The 23933-nt window shown below is 39.5% G+C and overlaps 1 long non-coding RNA gene across 1 annotated transcript in view; it reads right to left on the bottom strand.

The window, feature by feature from the left end:
* Positions 1-616: 616 nt before the first annotated feature.
* Positions 617-23933, bottom strand: part of LOC135315521 (uncharacterized) — a 50215-nt gene continuing 26898 nt past the window's right edge. The window contains exons 5-6 of the long non-coding RNA XR_010375016.1: positions 8253-8360; positions 617-4971 (exon numbers count right to left, since the gene is read on the bottom strand). This is a non-coding gene — a long non-coding RNA (uncharacterized LOC135315521). The remainder of the gene's footprint in view (positions 4972-8252; positions 8361-23933) is intronic.

Below are 23933 nucleotides of genomic sequence, written 5' to 3'. Positions count from 1 at the left end.
ACTTCTTTTTTTTATTTTTGTACCTCAAACTGATGTAACCTCGGGGCAGTGGGTCAGAAATCTGACATGCCCAAGAATTAGTGAACATTAGAACATTTTGGTCCAAAGAACTTGGTCTGAGCCATAACTGGAATTCAACTGGAAAAGTCCACAGTATGCACCGGTCCTAGCCAGCACAGCATTTGACACTATCTTCTAAAATAGGATCTTTTGGGATGTTCTTGCAGCTCTACCACAGCTGACAAGCCTCTCTGCTTCCAAGCAGGGCAAAGCTCTACTCTTCATTTTCACAAGACAACAACAGGGCCAAAATGATGGGTCAGTTGCCAAAGTGTAAATAATTCTGGACACCTGGAGGTACATGCAAGGGGTGGAGCAACCTATTCTTGGAATTAGGCACCTAAATTCTGCCAAAATCCCATTTGGGTGTCTAAATCCTTGAGCAGATCTCACCAAGGTGACACAATGATCTGAGATGTCTAGCATTTAAAGACGCCTCTATTCTTGGAACACCTAAAAAAAAATCAGATTTTCCTCTTCTGATAAGAAAAATATTATCTCCAATATGAGATTTTATTTTAATAAAATCTACTGAAATGTACAAACTGGAGTAGTTTAGTTAAAATCAGGACAATGGGAAGAGTTTCCATTTAGCCAGAAATGTTCATGGCTCAAACGGAATTAAATACATATTAATTACTGAAACATATAAGTTCAAATAATGTTGCAACCAGAAAGAAAAGTATTGACAGAAAGAAATTGAGAAAAGTTATTAGGACAGATAATTAATTATTTTTGTGTCACTGTGCCATCAGCAGTTTTTCAGGTGACTATAAATCTAAAATGGTTCATTGTGTTCCGAGAATGTGGAATTATACCTCACCCTCATGGCCCATCCAGGAGTGGTATTGGTTAGTCTGGCCTCTTTTAGTACTAGTGAATTCTCCACCCCAAACTGAACACTTTTACCCCAGCAAAGGTTTTCAAAAACTTATTTTTCATTCCCAAAATTTTGATTTAAACCTAGCAATAAGACAATTTCAAACCAGCTTTGAAATCCAGAAATAATCATCAGCTAAATTACTATAACATTTGTAAACAGCACCTATGGCACAAAGAGTCGAGACTGGATAAAACATCTGGCCCATTTATTTGGTTAATTCTAGTATAATTTAAACAATAACAGTTCTTCCATTTGAGACCTTATTTCCCTGAGCAACACTTCACATTCCTGCTGATGGTTGTCAGAAGAGATTGGCAATGCAAAGTGCCCCTATTCCCACAGCTCAGGAGCTCAGCAGGACTAATGAGCGGTGTCATGTCTTATCAGCAAAGCTCTAGCACAAGCTGTTTTTAGACCTTTACAATTAGTCATGAAGTACTTACAGCAAAATGTACATGAGACAAATGCATATGCTAGGCTTTTCAAAGGAGGTGAAGGGATTAGAGACAGCTCATAGGAAGCTGGTGCCTACGGCCCTGTAGTTCCCCTTAAAAATCCCAGCAAAACATATTTCTGTTAATTCTCTAAGAAAGAGGAGTAGGGCCTCGACATTGCTGGTGTCTTTCCAGTCAAGCACCCAACTCCTCTGGGGCCTTTTAGCATTGTAGCTTTGGAGCCAACTAAAAAACCACATACTGAATCCATGCCAAGTAGAAAACAGGACAAACAGCCTTCTGAGAGCACAGAAAACATAGATGAGATGGCAAAAAGTAAATTAGAAGAATGATAGTCCTGGTTTATTCTGAAGTGGAGCTTATATAAAATAAATAGTGATGATATTGCTTTCCATGAGAGAGAGAGACACTGCAAAAGAAAGAACATTTATACATTAAATATCTGGAGTTAGCACTTTCAGTTATACTGGAAACTCCGAAGTTTCCAAGGCATCTTGTGGTAGACTGTACAAATGCCTAAGAAAGAGTAAAGGTGTCTTGGATCAGGCAGCACCCAATATATTTATGCAGCCTTGATGGGAAGGGACGTGTTTATTCAAGCTGCTAGCCAATATTATATGTGCTAGAGGCTGTTAAGGAAGGGAAAGAATTTATTATTTGTTACAGTACAATGTTATATATATTAAAAAAAACCACCTAAGAAAAATGGATTATAAGAAATTTCAAGCCAGGCTTTCACAAACTGGAGAAGCAATAGGGGAGAAGAGAAATGGTGGGGACGGAGGGAGGAAAGTCCTTAACATTGGACTCATACTTCACAGAAACTCATAATGGATTCAGTGGGACGCAGCAATCAGGCCCTACGGCGAGGTGCGTTCCCATGGCGGTTACACCGCAGTCTCACCTTCCCGCTCTTTCCAGCACTAGGGGTGCCTCTGTCCTTGCACGCCCATGGTTATGCTGTGCAACGGGGCTCAGAGAGCCAACCTAGCTAACCTCCAAATATTTATTCTTATGGATTAGATTTCACCCAGGCGAATTCCCTGAATCAATGAACAGCAAGTCTGTAGGTATTTTTGAAAATAATATCTATATATTCCTCTAAGAATGTGACATCTCATTGTTAACTCCAAAACATACATAACTGAAAACTCCATGATGTTGTGTGTTTGAGAAATTGCAGAGTAATACTGCTAGATTCTGCAGTGACTCAGAAAGGCACATTTTAATCCAGAGCCTACTCGCTCTAAACCTTGGAGTTTTATCTCCTTGCTAGTCTGAGTTACTTTTCACTATTGAAGTATAACATGTATAAGGGGCTCATATAATCTGCTTCAAGGAATTATTACCATACTTAAAGCAAATTGTTTTGTAGGCATCATGTTTTTAGTTTTGTAATAAATCTAGAGTTTCTTTGTCTTGTTTTGTTTTGTTTCCATGCGTAACATCTACTCATTGGCTTTTTTCCCCAGATATTTGAATACTTAATATTTTCAAAGCAAGAGGTTTTGTTTGCTTAAGTATAAACATATAAATTTTCACACCTCAAAACACAGAGAGAAAGACAGGGAAATGAGAGAGAGCAAAGAGAAAATGAGGGGAGCAGACTAAAGACAAGCTTTACCTGTTTGAGTCAATGCTGCTCTTTAACTTGCATTTGTGATGATTTCAAGGGAGCTTGAGAACACGGTTCTCAACTAATACTTGGAGATATAGTATATATGCATAAATATATATAAATAATATATTGGATGTATATAAAAACATCCAACTATCTGGCAGATGATTTTGTGGACATGGTGGTCCAGTCCCACACAGCCTGTCCCACTGTCTCCCTCACCTGGCCACAGCCAGTGGCAATCATAGAGGAGGGTCTTGCAGCGTGTCAGTCCATTGAGTCTGGGTCTTTTTTACAGTAAGTGTGGAAATTCCCTTGGAAATAGTTTCAACATAAAGGAAAAAATCAAGTTTTTAACAAAAGTATTCCTGTCACTTCATCATCATGACGAACAAGGAAGGGGGGATACTTTTTCCTTGCCCCTTTTCTATAAATTATTTTACACTCTGGTCCTAAACTGTTTGCCCAAATTCCAGGGACTGGATCCTTACCAGCCCCATGGAGACTAACAGTCATGCTGGCAAAAGAGTTTTGGTTGATCTTACATTGATGGGGGTGATGGAGACTGTAAGAAATTAAATAGCTATTCAGCAAATACCAGCAATGTGAAGAAGAAAGGATTTTTATGCAGGCTGTGTTCAGACATTTAGCTGCGGCGTGAGGTATACATTGCTTCACACAGCAGTTTGCACTTTATCATGGGGAAGCTGAATCCTTTTGGGTTTCTTTTCTTAGGCAAGCAAAATCTTGCTGTATTATTCTTAAGACAGCAGTTCCTCCCACCGGAAAAGCACAGAGCTTTAATTCTTGTGATCTAACCACTTGGCTTCCCTGCTCAAGCAATTTATTTATTTGCTATTGTAACTCAGTAAAAACAGAAATTACAATAAAATCTTCAAAACATTTAATACAGTGGATTTTGGAGTTACATAGACGGAGCTCTTGGGAGACCTTTACCTTCATGGAAGTATTTTGCATCTGAACAAATTTAAAAACAAATCTATGAATGGAGTCTGTTTTCCATAATTCAAGCACAGAACAGTTAGCACCTCCTAGCTTTGTGCTTTGTGTAAGTATATCAGCTGCTGCCAATATTGTTTAATCTGTATGTGTATTACCTTGTATTTACCATCTGTTCCTTGAATGGAACTTCTGTAATAGATTATGTTTAACATTAATTTAGTGAAGAAAAATGGACCTGTAATTATGTGTTCTAGTAAAATGTTGTCTCAGCTCTATCTTTAGTGTCATATACAGCAGGTGGGAAATGGCAAGGGATTTTGTGGTGGTGCCTCAGCAGCCAAACTGAGTCATGGCTAGGCCCTCTGGAAGGTCACTTTCTGAACCTGTCAGGATTATCTAGTGCACTGCTGGGGTAAGCTGGTCCTGTTTCTAACACAAGGAAAAATTCAGTAGAATAGAACGTATTGGAATTCCTGAATGGTGCCATATAAATACTGAATTGCTAACAGTTCAGTTAAATAGGATGTTTGTAATGAACACATCTGTTAATCTGGAGGATTCTGCTTGACAAATTCAAAGTTAGATGAGTGCATTTAAAGCTGTTCACAGCCCCGTGAGTACACAGAAACTGAGTGTCTGTTCATCAACCTATATCAGACGGTGAGCTGAGACTGGTTTCACTTGTGTCTGACACTACCATGCTGTTACACACCTTAAAAAGCTGATCAACCTTATTCACTTGGTAGACAGTGATACCAGGAAAAACAGGAGGTCACATTATAACTGGAACCAAATGTCACAAACCAGGATGCTATGTCTGTGCTCCACCATGGTAGGCTCTTGTGCTTTCACGTTCCTGAATACCTGTTGGCTCCAGCTCTCTGCCTCTTCCATTTCTCTGGCACACACTTGCAGCCAGACTCATTTGCAGTCCTCCTCTTCTGCTCAGTATCCTTTCCTCAGAGGTCTCATGCCGATGTAGGACTTCAGGACTGGGAGAAGAAATTAAATAAATAAATAAAAACAAAGCCATGATGTCATTATTATATCAAAGAGCCTTCTCCCATGTTTCTCCCTGTTTAATAGCTCTAGTTAAGCCCTTCAGCAACACCAGTTGTGGGAAAGCTCCACAGCCAATTGCATTCCACTTAGATCAACATAAGTGATATACAGCTATAGCAAAAGAGTAGCACAGTAAGGTTACGTCTACCCAAATTCCTCTCTTCGCTTTGGGGCTGTGTCCATCCAGGATCCTTTTTCTTCATCACCTTTCCTGTGTACAGTACCCTTCCATTTTACAAACTAAGACCTTAAAAAACAAACCAACAAAACTTTGAGGTAGATAGCCACCCCCTTTTTTCACAAGTAATTTCTAGTTTCCATTGTCGGCCAAAGACCTTTAATTAGTGGGTCAGTGTGCAATGAAATGGAACAGAAATCCCCGTTACACCTCACAATGACATAGGTCCTAAATACAGCATTAGGTCACTAAGAATAACCATTTTTTCTAGACAGAATAAAAATCTTGCTATTTTGCTGCTACTTCTGTCACAGATCCAGACTGAATTCAGTCTCTGAAACCTAGTAAAAGCTTTTCTTTAAGCTGTGCTCTCTGGCTGATATTATTTCCAGGATTTAACAAGGCCCATCCACGCCATGCAGTTGAGGAGTGTGCAGCAAGTCCTAAGGTAATAGTCACATGAGACACGAAGCCTTAGACACCAGCCAAAAGGAGCTATCTGACTAGTCTCAGCTCAGGTATCTGTGCACTGAAAGTCTCTGGGTTGTTAAATTATATCTCTATGTGTAGGGATACCTGGTGCGGTACAAAGCCAGAGCAGGGCTCTCCTGAAGTATGCCTGTTTGCTCACAAGTCAGGATTTATAATTGCTAGAACCCGCTTCGTTAAGCCCTGAATGATCATCAGTCACACTGATGGATGATTCCACTACACAGACATAATGCTGGAAAAGCTGAATTGACTGTTATTTCATAAAAGAGGAATCCTGTTTCAAAAAATTAAACTGGGTTAAATGTCATGGATCTTAATGGGCTTCCAAAGTTTTAATATGTTACATTCTAGTTGGTATGGCATATGTTATAACTTAGAAGGATTAGCTCATCTAACTTCTGTCCAAAATCTTAATTTAAAATAGAATTTGTGGAGAACATTTATGGCCATAGTCAAAGTTGAACTGCTTTACAAAACCCTGCAGTGGCTGTCTGTGATAAAGGATCCAAATCTCTTCCACACCGCTGTGTGACACACAGATGAACTGGGAGCCTTGGGAAAAGCTTTCTTATCACATGCATATCCCATGCACTGCTATGAAATGGTGTATTTGTATCATCATATTAAAGGACGAATAGAGCAATCCCTAGGAACTCCCTTGCCAGACTTTTTTCTGAATGTTTAGGAAAGCTTCTGTTAGTCTTACACTGTAAAGCCTCACCAGAATATAAAAATACAGAACTGCCATGAGTATATGTCAAAATAACTAATAAATCAGCCACTCTCTTTTGAGGCAATATTGCAGCTGGAAAGGACAAAAATATAATGGTAGGTCCATATTTCCAAGTGATGCTTTTATTAAGATTTTTCAATCTGAAATAATTATCTTCAGAAGGTTTTAGCAAAGAAAATGCTAAAGACATGAATAGTTGCTCATAACGCAACCCACTTGCATCAAATGAGACATCCCAAAACTTGGGAACCCTGAATCTGTGGCAGCTTCCAAAGAATTCCAGCTTAGCAGTAGAGTCCCAAGTGCACATACATGAGAGTCCTTTGAAGACTAGCATGTCACATTGAGAAGGAAAAGCCTGGTTCATACATTGTTTTGAAATTTCTTCCATGCCTCGTAGAGAACACACAAACAAAAAGAAAGTAAAAATATACAAATTAATCTTCCAAGAAAATGTTGCAATGAAAGAAAATGACAAGGAATTTCCTTTGTTTGGAATAGCAAATACAAAGAAAATCTCTGCAAACAAACCTCTTTCAGTAATGATATAAGTTCACAATGTAGGTCATGAGATCCTGAACCTTTACTTCCATTTTGGGAGGAATTACTGGAAGAAATTCCTCATAGCCCTAGTGAAGCCTGTTGTATTTGACAGTATGGTATATAGGATGGCATATAGGCATATAGGATTAAAACAAACCACTATTGTATCTGCTTATTGTAGCGTCTTCAGGAGCAAACAAGCTCGAGATCAAAAGCTGTAGCGTCACAGATAAATAGGAAGTCTGTGTTAGTTTAGATATTGGTCACAAAATGGATGGTGCCATCTTCAGGTCACTAGTGAAACTCTAACACTGGAACATCAGCTGGATCTGATGGGCATTGTGAAATCAACTAAAAGTCATTGCCCCGCTTCTAACGTGCCCAGCAGCCCGCCTCAGCAGGACATTCAGAACACAGCAGAGAACGTCAAGTCCATCTGGAAGCTTGCTTTATGCCCATGGTATTTTTTCCTATGCTTCAATATCCTTGAGTTCACTGATATAATCTTGGTGCTTTTTCCAAGAGTTAGTAATTACTAAACACTGTACTCTTGAATTTGTCCTAGCAGGATCAAGCAAAAAACTTTTAAAAATCTGAGTTAGTTTTCTATCAGGCTTTTATCTGTGACAAGTAGAGTTGATATTTATATGGAAGATGTATGTGAGAAGGACCTGCTAGAAGAAGCCAGTCACTGCCACAGTGCCAACATTGTAGGCTGAATGCTGTATGAATGCAGCACAGCTATTAAAATGCAGAGGATGTTTTTCCCTGAAACACTTGCAGAGAAAAATGTCTTCATTTTTATTTGGTATTTATTGGTTTAGCTGGAAAATGCAAACAAGAAATTTAAAACCTTACTTTAAAAAGGACACAATCAGCATCTTTCAGTGCCTTCTGTGTAAACCTCTGGACATTTTCTATCCAAATATGATCTAAGCAATTATTTGTTTTCTTCACATATTTAACGGAAAGGGCTTTGCTTTTTCTAGCAGTTTCTTCAACTCACACAGCTGTGACCACACTAATGTCCTCCTTCTTCTGTATAGCTGGGATTTCCCTACAGCTTTCTGACACAGTACACTGTAAATCCAGAGAGTACATGGCAAATGTCAGAAGAGGGAATTAATCTAAATACCCAGAACTGCTTGCTTTCTTTTTTCTCTCCTTTATTTTTTTAAGTCAGTTAGGGAAGCTCTGAAAAGTGGTTTTTGAAATCTTCATACTTTATTATATAAAATTAAAAGTTTGAATGTTTACATTCTTACCTGTTTCTGTTCCATTTTTTACTTTATTTAAAATCACAGTTGTCACCCTGTTCTTGCCCTTGATTTTCCATGTACGGTATTGGTATCGCAGGCATCATGACCATGCTCCTGAGTGGAAGAGATGGGAATAGTAAACTATATACAAAGTTGCTTCAGAAACAGTTTCTAATGATTAGCTTCAAACTCTGGGCCTGCTAGCCAAGAACATGGATGCTTTTTGAATACAGTGGAAATACCTAATTTTAACAGATAAAATAAATGGAACTAAGCATGCAATAAGGGTACTTTTCAGTATAAATACAGCAGAGATGCTCCAATAAAGATTACCTAATGAGCATTAGATTGCTTCCTCTAGTTACAAAGTAAAAACAAATAGCTCCCAACATTAAGCATTAGTAACGGACCCTCAGGAAATGCCCAAACCCGAACTTTAGAACATCAACTTCCAGTGTAGAAAAATTAATCTTTTATTTACTAGCAATGATGCTACTAGGTACTCCTTGTATGAATAGCAAGAAATCATGCAGCCTACTTTTTCACTGCCTTGAAAGCAAGTGAAGACAGCCATGAGAGTACTTCCAGATGTTAAATGAACCCGCCACATTTCATGGATTCAGGGTTTTCTTTTTAAGACCATTTACAGAACTTTGGAAAGAGCACAGGGTGTCATGTTATTAAAAGGTAGGGAGGAGCATTTTATTTTTACAACAAATTAAAGACATGAGTTACTTTTTTGCAATCACTATTACCATCTATAGTCCAAAAAGGAAACAGCTCTAGTTACCTATAACTAAATGAGTTCCTACCATTATATTAATGGATTTGCACCGAAGAACATGTCCTAAACTTGGCTGTAGGAAGTTGTAAGGCATCCAAACATTCAACTGTGTCCGATGTCATTGTGAGGATCACAGCATTTATAACTATTTGGGCTGCCACATTCAGTGCAACAAACCAACAAGAATTAGTGAACGACCCCTCAGAAATATTGCAGAAAAGGGGTGTCTCTGTGCAGTTGTAGGGAACATGCTAAGATCACACCACCAGTCTAGAGCAAAGCAGGGGTAGCAGCCAGTGTGTTCTGTTATGAAGTTTCACACAGCATTTACTGTCTCAAAAAGAATGGAAGGGTATATACAAATGATAAGAAAGGAGAGAGGAAGATTAAGAACACCCATACATTAAAATAGGTGTAGTGCCATTCAAGACAAATTCTTTTACTCTACAGTTGGATTTAGTATGATGAGAATTGGAAAGAATGATCAGCATATTTAACAATTAACACGGCCTGCATTTTACATTAACAGGCTGTCAATAAACCAAGTCAGTTTGGTAGCGTGAGCTTGCCTAAATTTGATTAACATATCTTTTATACAAACATTAACTCACTCCTGACATGTACTGTTCTTGCAAATACTAATCATGGCATAAATTAGATGAACATGAAACAGATTTAGCATATCAAGTTCTACTAAAGGTTGTAGGTGTTCGGTCAACAGCAATGTGCTTGCCAAAGGCAACAAAACAGGGAAAACAATGCAGAAAAACCCTCGTCTGCTTAGTTACACAGCACCACAGTCCTACTGTGTGACAAAGAACTTTTATGGCAACTGGCAAGAGACCAGCAGTTTTAATGATCACTCTGTGAGATGTCTCCATGGAATAATCATGGTTATTCAAAGCAGTTCTACTTCATGAAGTTGGTAACTATAATAAAGTAATCTACAGGTTGTAATCCATAAATTATTCTTGGTAGATGATGAAAGTATCTGCATTGTTTAGGCACATATTAGTTCTGCTCTACAGGAGCAAAAGTTAGTGCAGGTTCTCACAATAAGATCATTAAGCCTTACTTTTCAAAGCCTCATACCCCACAGGTGGCAGTTGAAGCTGAGCATTAGCTCTCTTCCTTTCTTCTCTTTTATGCATGACAACTTTTTTAGAAAAAAGCCATCTGGCATCCCATCTGGCTACAAGCCTAATCTTAGAGTTTCTGGAGTTGCCTTTATACATCTCCAGTACTGCCTTCGTGGAAGAGGCGAGAGTCCCTCCTGAAACTTTACGTAATTTGGGACATTTTGGAAGCTCTGAACCAAACCAGAATACTACCATTCTAGTTAATAACTCTGAAAGAATTCAATTGTGCTGCAGAAAAATGACAACACCTGTTTTTGCTTCCAGGTGCTTGAAATAACATTGCTGCTGAGCTTCAGGGATTAAGGGAAGAAATTGTATTTTCCTGCTGCAGTTAGTCATAGAGTCTTCAGGGATTCCAAAAACTGCATGAAAACATGGAGGAGAGAGGAAATAAGTAGCTTTTACAGAAAGGAAATCAGTCAGACCATCTTTATAGTTTTCCACTCAAAAAAAAAGATTATACTTGTAAGCCCAGTTGTTTTTTCACAAAGACTATTTTTAATATTATTTTTGAAAGGGCAAGGTTACTTTCTTTTCAGTGTGGTAGGAATTTGGCCTTCTACTCCCTTAAAATGAAAAATCTCAACCTGAAACAAACTCAGCTATAAAGCTAACAGCACCCAAATGTATAACATGATGGAAAGCCTTTAAGATCAGAGCACAAACAGTAGCAGATGAAGTAGATGGACCGACAGTGTAACCAGTCAATGACATGGATACAAAAGTCTTGCATTTATACAGTGCCTTAATCAAGAGAAGGTTTACACCACAAAGTGGTGGACAAAGAAAGGCTGTGCGCTTTCCCGTTGCAAAAAGGGAAAATAGCTCTGGAATTAAATAGATGGGTTGTGGCTTGTTGCCACAGTAAATCTCTCCTAAATCCTTTCACCCCACTCCAAGGGTGGGAGCGGGAGGTGCAGGACATGGTAGGGTTAGCCAAGACTTCAATTTCTCCCAAGAGGACTACGATTGCTTCAGCTGCTAGGATGAGGAGCATGGATTTATGCAGCATGTTTGGAATAGCACTTGTGTTAAGTAATATATATTACTTAAATTATAAATTTTTTTCTCTAGTGTATGTGACATGGCTCTACCATTTCTGGAGTAAGAAAAAATCCTTTAAGTTTTTTAAGATAATTCCACACAGAGTTTCTGCAGAGTGTGTATGATGCTTCCCCACTGACGTTACAGGGAGTTGTGTCCGAGGATCCTGGCTGATCTCTTGTTGTTTATCCTTTTGATAATGATGCCAGGCACTTCCTGAAGTTACAGAGCATCAAGAAAAGAGTCAATGGAAATTTGCTGACCTACACCAGTTGTGAATTCATGTAGGCATTTAGTGGCAATATCACAAGTTTCTTGTAGTGGAAAAATAATCTCAGCATTGAAATTGATCTCTGTATTATTCAGGTAGTGTGTATAGAAACATGATATCCCATTGCTCTTTACAGTTTAAGAAATTAATAGGTGACTGCAAGGACAAAAAGTCCCTTCTGTCCCTCCAAGAAAAATCATGGGTAGCCAGCTAGTATGTTTCTCCTAGAAATGTTTTTAGAATAACAGATGAAGTGATACAGAATCTGTAGGTGAATTCAAGTTACAAAGTTGTAGCTGTCCTTATGTAAGTCAGGTTATTTATATCAATTTTTATAAACCCACAGTTTCAATCCTTGTTATTTTAACTTATTTATGTAAAAATTAAAGAATGCCTTAGACTGCCTGCCAGCTGTATCACAGCCATACAGGCTATCGTGCAAGAGATCAGTCATTTAAAATCAGTGCACGACAGCGTGTAGGAAAAAGAACTATTCCCACAAATGCAAACATTATGAGGAAAATGCTTTGTATGCTGTAAGCCACATAGTCAGCTGGCTGTTTTAACTGAGACATTCTCTTCTGTCTCCATGTTTATAAATAGCATTATGAAGGGTGTGTTATATGCTCTAAACTACCCCAAGAACATAATTTTAATATTCCACAATTCATGTGTTCATTTACACATGGTAGGAGAAAATAATGTTAACATTCAAATTTGGAAGCATCTAAACCCATATTGGCTTGATGGAAATAATTATGATGAAAGCAAAGCAACAGCAAAACTGACTTCCAGAATCCTGGGTGACATAAGAAGTCACTGGGCTCCACCATGCACAAACTTTTACCTTAATTACTTAACTTGTCCAGGACAGTCTCTAGTGTAAAAAATGAACTCATGCCTTGGTTTCTGTGACAGGTCGATTTAGTTCTTGTTTAATACTTCTGGGGAGTTACCTCCCAGGTTGATCAGAATAGCCAGAAAAAAAAAGAGGATAACTAGACATAATCCAATTAGTCATTCGGGAGGTGACGTCAAAGACAACTTTCAATTACAGCACAATTATTAACTGTGGTCATGTTAGCCTAAGATAAATACACTCATTCTAACACTAGACATGCTCATTTAAGTCTTCATTGAGGACTTGCTATAACAAAGTGTTAGGCATAAGATGCCCAGAGGAAGCAATCATCTCTGTTAGCTGTGGCTGAGATCCTCTACAGGGAACATCACAGTAAAGCCAGCACAGTCTAGGCCTGTTTCAGCAGCCCTGAGGGGCTCACACCATGGATGGGCCAGGAGCCAACCAGCCCCTTTGGCTCTGGTAATGGTTCCTGTGTGTAACATGGGAGGAGTGGACACAGGGTCATGGTATCTCTAGAAATATCATTATACCAAGGTGACCAGGCCTGGGACACCATCTCAGTGGGCGTTTCTGGAGCCAACCAGCAGAAGAAGTTTGCTCTTCAGGCCCTGATGTGTTTCTATATCCCTAGCATAAACTTCTGCTTAGTCCAAGGCTTTGGGCAAATTCAAGTGCAAAGGGAAGTCTACAGCAGTATGTAACAGAGAGATGTTATGGAGACATGGCTTTGAGAAAACATGAATGAGATGGGAGAAGTTTGGGAATGACATCTCATTTTTCGTGTTGTGAGGGTAAAGAAGGTTTTACTGTGCTCTGGTTATTGAATGTGAGAAAGATGATATGAGAAGGCAAGAAAAAACCTACTAGGATAATAGGAAAGGGAAGATTCTTCCAAAAAAATGAAGCTGAGTTCATGGGCAGGATGAGTTATGGTACATGAGTACAGACCTGAGCCTTTAACTTCCAATGGAGTGGCCTCTTTGGAGGACAAAGCCAGGCACAAAACCTATGCTTGAGGAATTTACCATCCAAATAATTGCAAAACTTAGTGGGTTTAAGGACAGCTAAGGACTTTACATTTCCAAGTGAGTCACTAGGACAGCAGACACTCAGCACTTTGCAAGTCAGGCTTTCTATCTATCATGGTCTGAGTAGCTTCAGTGGGGGAGGAATCTGCTACCACTCTCAGAGGAGCTGAACCGGCTTGATATGTTTTTGACAGAAGACTGTGAGAGGCTTTTTCACTTGTAGTGTGTTAGACTTGAAACAGCTGAATCACAGTCCTGGATTATTTAAATGTGACTTAGAATATCAGAAAATTTTAAATTTTTTTAGGAAAATTCAAGGTAACTATGTATCCATAGAAATCCCATCATCTGCTTTTCTGTGTAATCAGTCACACAAAAGCACATGCAAAGTTTGGACCAGAGGAACACAAAAACTAAAAATGTCAGCCAACTAAACTGGATACACTAAGATAAATGATGGGCAGCTCTTCTTCTAATTCCTGATTGAAACTTATTTCTCCTCTATTTGACAAAATTAAATTATCTCAGTAAATCATCATCAATCATATAATTATTTTCTGAAGACCCCAGGATTCTGCCTTTTTGCTAATCTCTAGGAATTAAATTTCTGCTGCACTTGAACCTAGAAGCCTATAATTCTTGGCATTTTTCAGAACTAATTATTAAAAATAAGGATGTTTCTCTGAGAAATACAGTGTTAAAAGATTGAGAAATGCTGAGTATTTGAAAGGCACAAAGAGTTACTTAGAGGAATAAGGTTCCCTTTGTATGTTATGCTGCTATTGTTTTACAAAATTATATGTAAAAGCAACTGAGCATCTTACGCACTTACTTACAAAATCAGCTTTGGTAAATTGGTGTTGTAAAGGACATTTGTGAGATTGAGATCATTTAAGTGAAATATGTCACTTATATTCTGTCTAAAACCTAAAAGCTTTGCTGTCATGACTTCATTTGTTAGGAAGACAGAAGCGAAATCCCTGCCTAACCATCAAAGCTCAGCTGACTAACAACCTAAAATCAGTGTAATCATTGCAGCAAACACCACATCTTTGGCAGTTTAATTTACTTCTTTTGAGGATCCTGTACAGAGGGATATTATTTTGCCATCCTAGGTTCTGTCTCTCCCAGCAGTGCTGCTGATAAACTTAATTGATATACCCTTTCTCATTTATTTTTATGTGAATGCACAATAGTGAACAATCCTTCCAACCAAAAACCTCAAGTACTCTTAATGTGAATAACAATCTTATTCTGAACAGTTACAATAAATTTAGTAAGCAATCATGGTCTAGAAGAGATGTACCAAATAGCCTGCTTTACTGGGATAGAATTTTATAACTCCCATAAAATGACCTTGTTTAGCCTGAGGGTTTTTTAGCCATTCACATGAGGAAGCCCAGAGGAGAAATGGCAAATGATGAATGTTACCCACAACTTCCTCACCAGACTGACTGTAAGTGCAGCTGCGGTGAGGCTAGATAGGTGACAAAATGGCTCCTTCGGTCTTATTGAATGACCAAAGGTATTTAATGACCAAATGACCAAACAGGCACTAAGAGAAAAGGAATTAATTACAGGAGTTCATGCATGTTGCTGTATAATGGCTGCACAGGGCTAGCAAGACAAACAGCCACTGCTGGAACCAACAACAACTTTTTTATGGTAGCGAGGATCATTAAATCAGAGGATTAAGCTGGAAAATCCTACACACCAGCAGAAATCCATTTCATGCTCAAGGTCTACCCTGCTACACCATTTTCTTCTATTGTCACCATTCTGTAACCTTATACTTAAATTATGGTCTAGAGAAGTCCTGTTAGGTGTGTCATAAACTTGGATTACACTACCTGCTATGCAGATGAACATTTTAGTCCGATCAGCAATGACAGTTGACAGGACTGACCTTTGAATTTGTTGTCAATGTATCTTCTGCCACTGTCTTCTTAAAAATGGAAACAGCGGCCCATCCTAAAGTTTGTCAGGTTGCAGGAAAATAAAGAAAAGTTATTTCAAAGTGATATCTTCAATTCAGTTAATGTTGTAATGGGCTGGAGTCCTAAAACTGAGATATGATTTTGCTTTGGGTGGTCAATAAATGATGAATCTTTTGCTTCTGAAAACATAATCTTATTAATTAGAAAATAATTAATGGAATCTAATAGTACAGAAATGTTCTAGATCATGTAATCTCTTTGTGTGGCATCTTATGCTCTCTATTTGTGGTAAAATACCAAAAGAAAGATACCCAAAAAATAATTTGTTGGGTTCTATTTTCACTGTAAAAAACAATTTATCAGAAAATGAACACTTTCCTCTTCACAGTTTCTCTTCATGAATGTGATCTCTTTGGAGAAGGCAGAAAGATTACTTTCCAGTTCCAATAAGAACTAATAAGAGTTCTCTTTGTTTCAGTGAAGTCTCCATTTTACAATTGATATCTATTTTAAAGTTCTAAACAAATATCAGCACACCAAATAAATGAAGAAGATTAAATGGGGAGCACTAAAAAAAGCAAGCCAGGCTTAACCATGGTGTAAGGGATGAATTAAGCACAATGACCTCAAACAGGAACAGGGAACTTTGAAAAGCAGTAGGTGACTGTTGCTTCTTAATTTATGCGAAATATTAGAGAGTAAATGTTTGAAGAGAGCACACAGAATAGAGTAAATGCTTTTCATTACAGAATAATTATGCAATGCAAGACAGGGACATCCTCTGCCTGCTCATCTTACTGCAAAGCACTCATGTCTAGCTATAGGAAGCCTAAAAACTTCTGGTGTTTTAAAAAGTTTTTCTCCATTACATAGTAATGAGAAATTCATCTCTCCCAATAAATCACTTCAACCTGACCCTATTGTTCAACATTATGTTCCCTTGTTCCTCTCTTTATTATTAACATCAACTCTGTACTCCATCACCCAGGGTTGACAAAGGTGTGACAAAAGCTGTGTGTTGCCAAAGTTGTGCTCAGTGACTTTCCCCTGTATGGTTAAAGCTGTAGACAGTGACTGATGCGGGTCCAGCCTGACCGCCTTGCAACCTGTCTTAGGCACTGCCCTCATTGTATGGCACCTCTGATATTTCTTGATTTAAATACAGAATGTACAGCTAGAATGTTTTCTCTTTCCTCTTCCAAAAAGATTAAAGCGTGAATGAAGGGAGCCTGATCGTTTAAAGGTAGGGCATATCTGTGATATTTCAAAAGACACCAGAACATTAGAAAATAACCAGGAAGTTGAGATTATCATTATCGAGCTTGCTACATTCAGGAATTTCAAAAGAACTCACCACAAGAGGTGTTGGAAGAAGCAGATGGAGCTAAATCACTAAGACACACATGTCTTTTTTCTTTTGAGTGAATCAATATCCACCTTTGAGACACAAACCATCTCCTGAAACTGCCCAAAGGATCTTGTACGCCCTGAACTAAGCTTTCTTGTAACTGCTAGCACAAACTTCTAATGGCAGAAGGTACCACATCTTGACATCTCTGTAGCTAATACTAATATTTCATATGAAAAATTAAAAGCCTTGATTAAAAATGAAGATGATAGCCGCTTTACTTTTATTCTGGCAATGTATTAAAAACATATTTCTGATTCTTAATTACAAAGCAGCAGTTTTGTTTTCTTTCTTCTTTTTTGGATTGTCCTTATTGAGGTTTCTGGGAGTATTTCAGAAAAAAAGGAAAATGGGTTTTCCATTTTTTCATATCATCCTTCAGTTTTCAACAAAACATTCAGACCACTAACCAAAATGTTTGATTGACTACATCAGATTCATGCGGTCTGATAAACTAGTGCAAATACCTTACTCTCATCTCAACATGCCTGAAATGGTATATATAAAAATGTCCTTAAAAGAGGGGAAAATAATAGCAAAAGGGGGGAAAAAGGGGGAGATAGAAATGACATAGCAATGAAAAATGCTACTAAGAAGAAATATATTTTTGCTTGGCACAAATAAAAGACTTCTTTTTCATTGCCAGAGTAAACTCAGATTACTTTTCAGAGTTATGCAAACCTCAAAGTTTTGCCTGCAGAAGATCCTGAAAGAAAATTTGAGGAAGGTTCATTCCAATTCCTGCTATTTGATCTACAGAGGATAAATACTGCTGGCATTAGCTCACCATACCCTGGTATGCTATTGGCCTGTCGTCCTTAAAAGAAGAGAAGTATTGCTGGTACGGAAAAAGGCAAGTGGTCCCCATGTGTGACTTCCAATGAGACCCAGACACACATGAGAAAACTAGACCTCTGCCAAAAAGGATTTAAAATCCATAGTGAAGTTAGTTGGTTTTGTTATATCTGTGCCACTGTCATCTTCAGTATTTCTTTTGTATTTCACCTCCAGTTAGGGATCAGGAGCCTTTCGTGTATTTGATAAACATAACAAAAACATCCGTTTCTGTGCAAAGGGAAAGAAATTACTTTTCCGTTTATGGTTCTAGTTTTTAGTACTAACATGACAGGCTTTTGACAGCAACAAGATATGCTTGCTTTGTTTGGCATTCCAGTACGTTACTGTGTGACACAAAGCAAGATGGAAAAGACACTTTTGGCTTGCGCAGACACACCAATGCTAGGGCTCTGCACCTGCCTAGCCTCCCAAAACCCCAAATGTTCCCTGCCTCGATGATTCTCATTTTAGCTACAAACGGCCTCCAAAATCCAGAACATCCCATGATCGCTCCCACACCAAAGGGGCCACGACAAAAAGCTGTTGCTGGGACTCACGGGCTGTTACACTGCTTGTGCAGACACATGAACACTAGGGCTCTGCTTTGCCTAGCCATCCAAAAACCCAAACAGTCCCTCGCGTAGCCTATCCTGTGTTTTCCAGTAGATGGCCTCCAAAATCCAGAATATCACAGGATTGCTCCCACACCAAAGGGGCCACAACTAAAAGCTATTGGTGGGCCTTACATGGCTCTTTAACTGCTTGCGCAGACACACCAACACTGGGGCTCTGCTTTGCCTAGCCTCCCTAAACTCCAAACGTTCCCTCCCTCGCTGATTCTAATTTTTGCAACGAACGGCCTCCAAAATCTGCAACTTCCCATGATCGCTCTGACGGCAAAGGGGCCACGACTAAAAGCTATTGCTGGGCCTCACCAGGCTGTTTTACAGCTTGCACAGACACACCAATGCTTGGGCTTTGCTTTGCCTAGCCTCCCAAAACTCCAAACATTACCTCCCTCGGCCGAATCTCGATTCTTAAAAAGTGCCTTTAGAATCCAGAACGTCGCAGGATTGCTCCCACACCAAAGGGGCCATCACTGAAAGCTATTGGTGGGCTTGCGCAGACACACCAACACTGGGGCTCTGCTTTGCCTAGCCATCCAAAAATCAAAACGGTCCCGCCCGTGGCTGAGTCTCTTTTGCCGCAGACGGCCTCATAAATCCAGAACGTCCCATGATTGCTCCGACAGCAAAGGGGCCTCCACTGAAAGCTATTACTGGGCCTCACCGGGCTGATGCACCGCTTGCACAGACACACCAACACTGGGGCTCTGCGCCTCTCTAGCCTCCAAAACTCCAAATGTTCCCTTCCATGGCCGAGCCTTTGTTTTCCAGTAGACGGCCTCCAAAATCCAGAACGTTGCAGGATTGTTCACACAGCAAAGAGGCCACCACTAAAAGCTATTGCTGGGCATCACCGGATTGTTGTTCCACTTGCGCAGACACACCAACGCTGGGGCTATGTTTTGCCTAGGTGTCCCAAACGCCAAACGTTACCTCCCTCGCTCATTCTCATTTTTGCCACGAACGACCTCCAAAATCCAGAACGTCGCAGGATTGCTCCATCACCAAAGGGGCCATCACTAAAAGCTATTGCTTGGCCTCACCGGGCTGATGCTCCGCATGCGCAGACACACTAGTACTGGGGCTCTGAGCCTGCCTAGAATCCCAGAACTCCAAACGTTACCTCCCTCGATGATTCTTTTTGCCACGAATGGCCTCCAATATCCAGAGCGTCGCAGGATTGCTCCGACAGCAAAGGGGCCACGACTAAAAGCTATTGCTGGGCCTCACCGGGCTGTAACACTGCTTGCGCAGACACGTGAACACTAGGGCTCCGCTTTGCCTAGCCTCCAAAAACTCCAAACGTCCCTCCCTGATTCTCATTTTTGCTACAAACGGCCTCCAAAATCCAGAACTTTGCAGGACTGTTCACACAGCAAAGAGGCCACCACTAACAGCTATTGCTGGGCATCACCGGATTGTTGCACCGCTTGCACAGACACACCAACGCTGGGGCTATGCTTTTCCTAGCCATCCAAAAACCAAAACATTCCCTCCCGTGGCCTAGCCTTTGTTTTCCAGTAGACGCCTCCAAAATCCAGAACGTAGCAGGATTGCTCCCACACCAAAGGGGCTACCACCAAAAACTATTTGCTGGGCATCACTGGCCTCTGGCACTGCACACGCAGGCACATAAACGCTGGGGCTCTGTGCCAGCTTCTTTCTGTAATGTAACAGAACAGGAAGGTTAAGTGATAGAGCAAACTTTGAGAAGAAAAATTCTCTGACTCCAGTATGACAGTGAAAATATTTGGCCATGACTTCAGGCCACTGCTGTAGTGGGTTTTATAGGGATGCAATGACATTAACTAGGACTGTAGATAACTGTGGTATTTTCCTAAGTTGTTACAGATGTAGATGAGTTAAGTCAAACCTTCTTATAACACCGGACCTGCTTCGTGGGCATGGGGCTCCTTCAGTGCAATCTTATTTATTCTAATTTACTGTAATTTTGGCTGTATTCATGAGCATCAGGAAACCCGGGGAGAAGGAGCAGCCCTGTTTTCCTTTTTGTCCTTGACCCTGGGGCTGCAGCAGAAGCTGCCCTGCCTCTCCTTGTGTGCTGCTCCTCATGGCAGCTCATCACCTGGGAGGGTGTCAACCGTGGTATAACCAACAGGCAATTTTATAAAGAAATGTAGAGACACTAAGAAATTAAAAGACCTAATCTGGAAGAATTGTGTGTGGTGTCTCTGTTATTGAACCACAGGAGACAAGCCAAAAAGCGGATGGAAGAATAATACAACATCTGGAAATTTGGGATTAATTTTAGAAGCTAGATCTATTTAAACTTCCAAAGGTGATCTGCCACTATCTAGACCCCAATCTAAAGTAAAAGGGATTAAAAACATCTGTTACTAGAGGGGTTTTTAAAGTATGTCATACAAAGCCGTACTAAGATTGAGAGACTAGAAGCTGAAGCTACATAAATTCAAAGCATAAAAATGGTGATGAATTTTACTTGATACAAGTCAACCACTGCAAGGACTGCTCATGCATATTTTCCCCATAACTTAATTTTTTTAAACAAAAGTGGATGTCTTTCTAATATATCTATATTAGTAGAATAATGCAGTCTACCCTGTACTATGCAGGACACCCTTCTGGCCTTAATCTAGGAATGATTATAAACTTCTTATATAAAGTTACTTGTTCCTACAGAGATGTTTGTCTCCTCCCTATTCAAGGTGATTATATTTTCAAGACATCACATGAAACTAGCCAAGACAAGGTGTGTTTCACAAAAATGTGCTGTTAGCTTGACATCTGTGAATCACAGCTGTACCTTTGGGGATGTTAGTAAGTAAATCTTGAGGCTGAGATCTTAAAACACACTACGTAAACAGCCGGTGCTGTGTCACAACTGGGTGCAGGTGTGCCATCCTGGCATGTTCTGGAGGGGACAACCACGCCCTTTCGCCCTTTCTCTACCCCACCCTCTCCCACTAATAACGAGGAGGCAACCTGTCACTATTGTGTGCACCCATGCTCATTTTCACAAACACACATGCCCGATCAATAGGTGCATTTTTTCCTGCCTTGCAGATGTTGTTGCAACAGATTTGCAGAGAAGTTACAGGTGGGCTTTGCATTCCCATTGGCTCCCACTGTAGACAGTCCCATACAACAAAGGCTTGCAAGTGTTTCCCATATGTTGGTGGTTATTCCTTTTGAAATGCATCTTTTGAAATTCATCTTGCCTACTGCTTAAAAAAATGTCGCTTGGCAATGCAGGTTCTTTACCTTAGCTTTAACTGCCTACCCACACTGAACCGGAGTGTGTGTTATGTTATTTAGAAAGGCCACTGGTACAATGTGAGCCTTTGAACAGCGAGGCTTCCCCCAGAGTGGGACGCTTCGAGGGGAAATGTGACCCAGAGATGTGGTAATATTTTTCACCTCTACTTCACGTTCCAGAAGGGCAGGGCTGTAATAGTTGGCACCGACTGCTTTACCGCTTGCCACCTCCTCAGCATCCCAGCAGAAAACTGCACAAAAACAAGCTTGTCTTTAGGTAATTGCACTTGTAAAGTAGAAGCAGGTCACTTCAGCATTACACATGGCATCTTATTAAGCACCTCATGATACATAAAATTAAGACAAATTAAAGAAAATTTCCTAAAATACTTCTGTGGTCACAGACTGTATAATTTACTTGACTCTGGTAACGTTTCCTGGGCTATGAGTCCATACTTACCACAATCTTTTGGAAAAACTTTGATGTAATTTCATTTTGCTTCCATAATAATTATTGATATCCTGTGAAGCAATCAAAATAAAACAAGCGCTAAAAGTAGGGCACAGGAAAACAGACACAAAATACATCTAGCCTAGTGCAGATGGAGGCTGTACACGATTTGTTTCTCAATTCTTAACATGCGCTACTAAGTTGGACTTGCAAAGTAGTCTGGAAGGGACCAGGAAGTCAGAGGGTTATATTGGACAGTATTAATCCACTTTGCTCTTTTTTATTTTGTTGTATTTTATTATAGGACCAGCATCAGGGATTTTTTCAAGATATGGTTTAGAAACCACTGGGAGCTATTTGGCTGCTGCCTTGCAAAATCAATGCTTTTATTTTTTAGTATCATAATTCACTGGATAGGCCAGCACTTGCCAAACTCTAGCCAGCTCCTTTATAGGCAGTGCCTAAAACAAACAGGACCTCATTAGCACCTAATTTCTTTTGGAAAACAAACATTTTGCCTCATTTCCAATGCTCTGCCTGACAACATGGTAGGTCCTCTGCTTCTCATGGATGAAGAGAGAGTAATGAGGATTTTAGTACTCCCTCATCAGATGGCCATCTACAAATACATGGGAAGAGTTGCTACCTGGTGTCTACCTCTTTCCTTTGCCTAAACCAGATAGTTGGTTTGGTATAGGATTCTAACTTTGAAACAGTTAATGGCTAGTGCAAAAAAATCCCATCTCTACTGTGAAGTTTAAAAAGTGCTTTCACAGAAAAGTTTTTGTACGGAAAACAGCACTGGTAATTGTAGAAGCCTACCAGCATGCTCCTGACCCTGAAGAGCAATTCTCTACACTTTCTGTAGCACAGTAATTTACACTTTTTTCTCGTTGCCTGCTAAAAAAAGGGAAACTTTTTATATTTTTGGTACAATAGATTCCTTGAAGTGTACATCTTCGTACAGTTTGTAGATCTGTAGAGCACATTCCTGCTATTCTGTGCAAAAATTATATTTCGTTTGCTTCCAGTTCATCTACTTCTAAGCAGTAGCAAGATCTAAAAATGATGACTTTTAATGTTCCGATATACTGTGCATAAGAGTCCTAAATTCCCTAAATATTTTATGATTTCTGGTATTGTAGTGGGAATAATAGAATTTTCCAAAGAGTTGCATATGATTAATTCTAAGCAGACAAAATACCTGCAGTTGTGCTAAATTGGTGTAGGCAGCTACCACAGACTAGTGGGTCAAGTTGATATTGCTGAAACCAGGCTACTAAATAAATGTATTAACTTAATTACATTACGTGCCTGAAATGCAAACTTTCATACGTATTTTTGTATTTTTTTGAATCCTCAGATAACATCCTATATAATTTCTCAAAACACTTGATGTATGGTGATAGGTTAATGAATGAAACTTTTCCAATTTCTCTTACTCATCTTTTCCACAGGATACCTTGATCTTCAATGCTACAGGTACCCAAGCAGTTTTTGTCTTTCCTCTGTTTTCTTACCTCAGGCATAGTAAATGGCTTTAGAATAAGATACGCTGTCCTAGTTCCTTAGTCAGAAGTTTAATTGTACTTTTACACACAAAGTACAAGTTGACTGCATTTTAAATAATTGCCCTTAAAAAAATCCAGCATGTTCTACTTTGTTAACAAAATTGTTCTGTCTCATGGTTAATGAAATTTGTGATGTATGGGGAGAAATACTGCAATGCATAAATTTCTGAGCTACAGAACCACACACTTGATGCCTCTTTCCTTAAATGTTACCTCAGTTCTAACAACCAGTGACTCAAGACTGTACCAGAGGTTATGTAGGGCCATGTGATTACCTATTCAAGCTAATGAAAAGAAGCGTTCATAACCAAAGGTTCTTGACCTGCTGATGATCCACTTGGTTGCTTTCTTAAGAGTTTTCTTCAAGAAAAAAACACTGGAGTGCTTGTTTGTGTAGTTTTCTGAGGGGAGACAGAGTGAATCATGTTAACCTTGGAAGAAATTTTCCTGAATCTAAGAAAAACTCTTTCATATTTTTCAGATTCTTTA

This window comes from Phalacrocorax carbo, chromosome 12, assembly GCF_963921805.1.
Source record: "Phalacrocorax carbo chromosome 12, bPhaCar2.1, whole genome shotgun sequence".
In the NCBI taxonomy this organism is placed as follows: domain Eukaryota; kingdom Metazoa; phylum Chordata; class Aves; order Suliformes; family Phalacrocoracidae; genus Phalacrocorax; species Phalacrocorax carbo.
The sequence above is the reverse complement of the archived record's forward strand: the minus strand, read 5'-3'. Positions and strand labels throughout refer to the sequence as shown.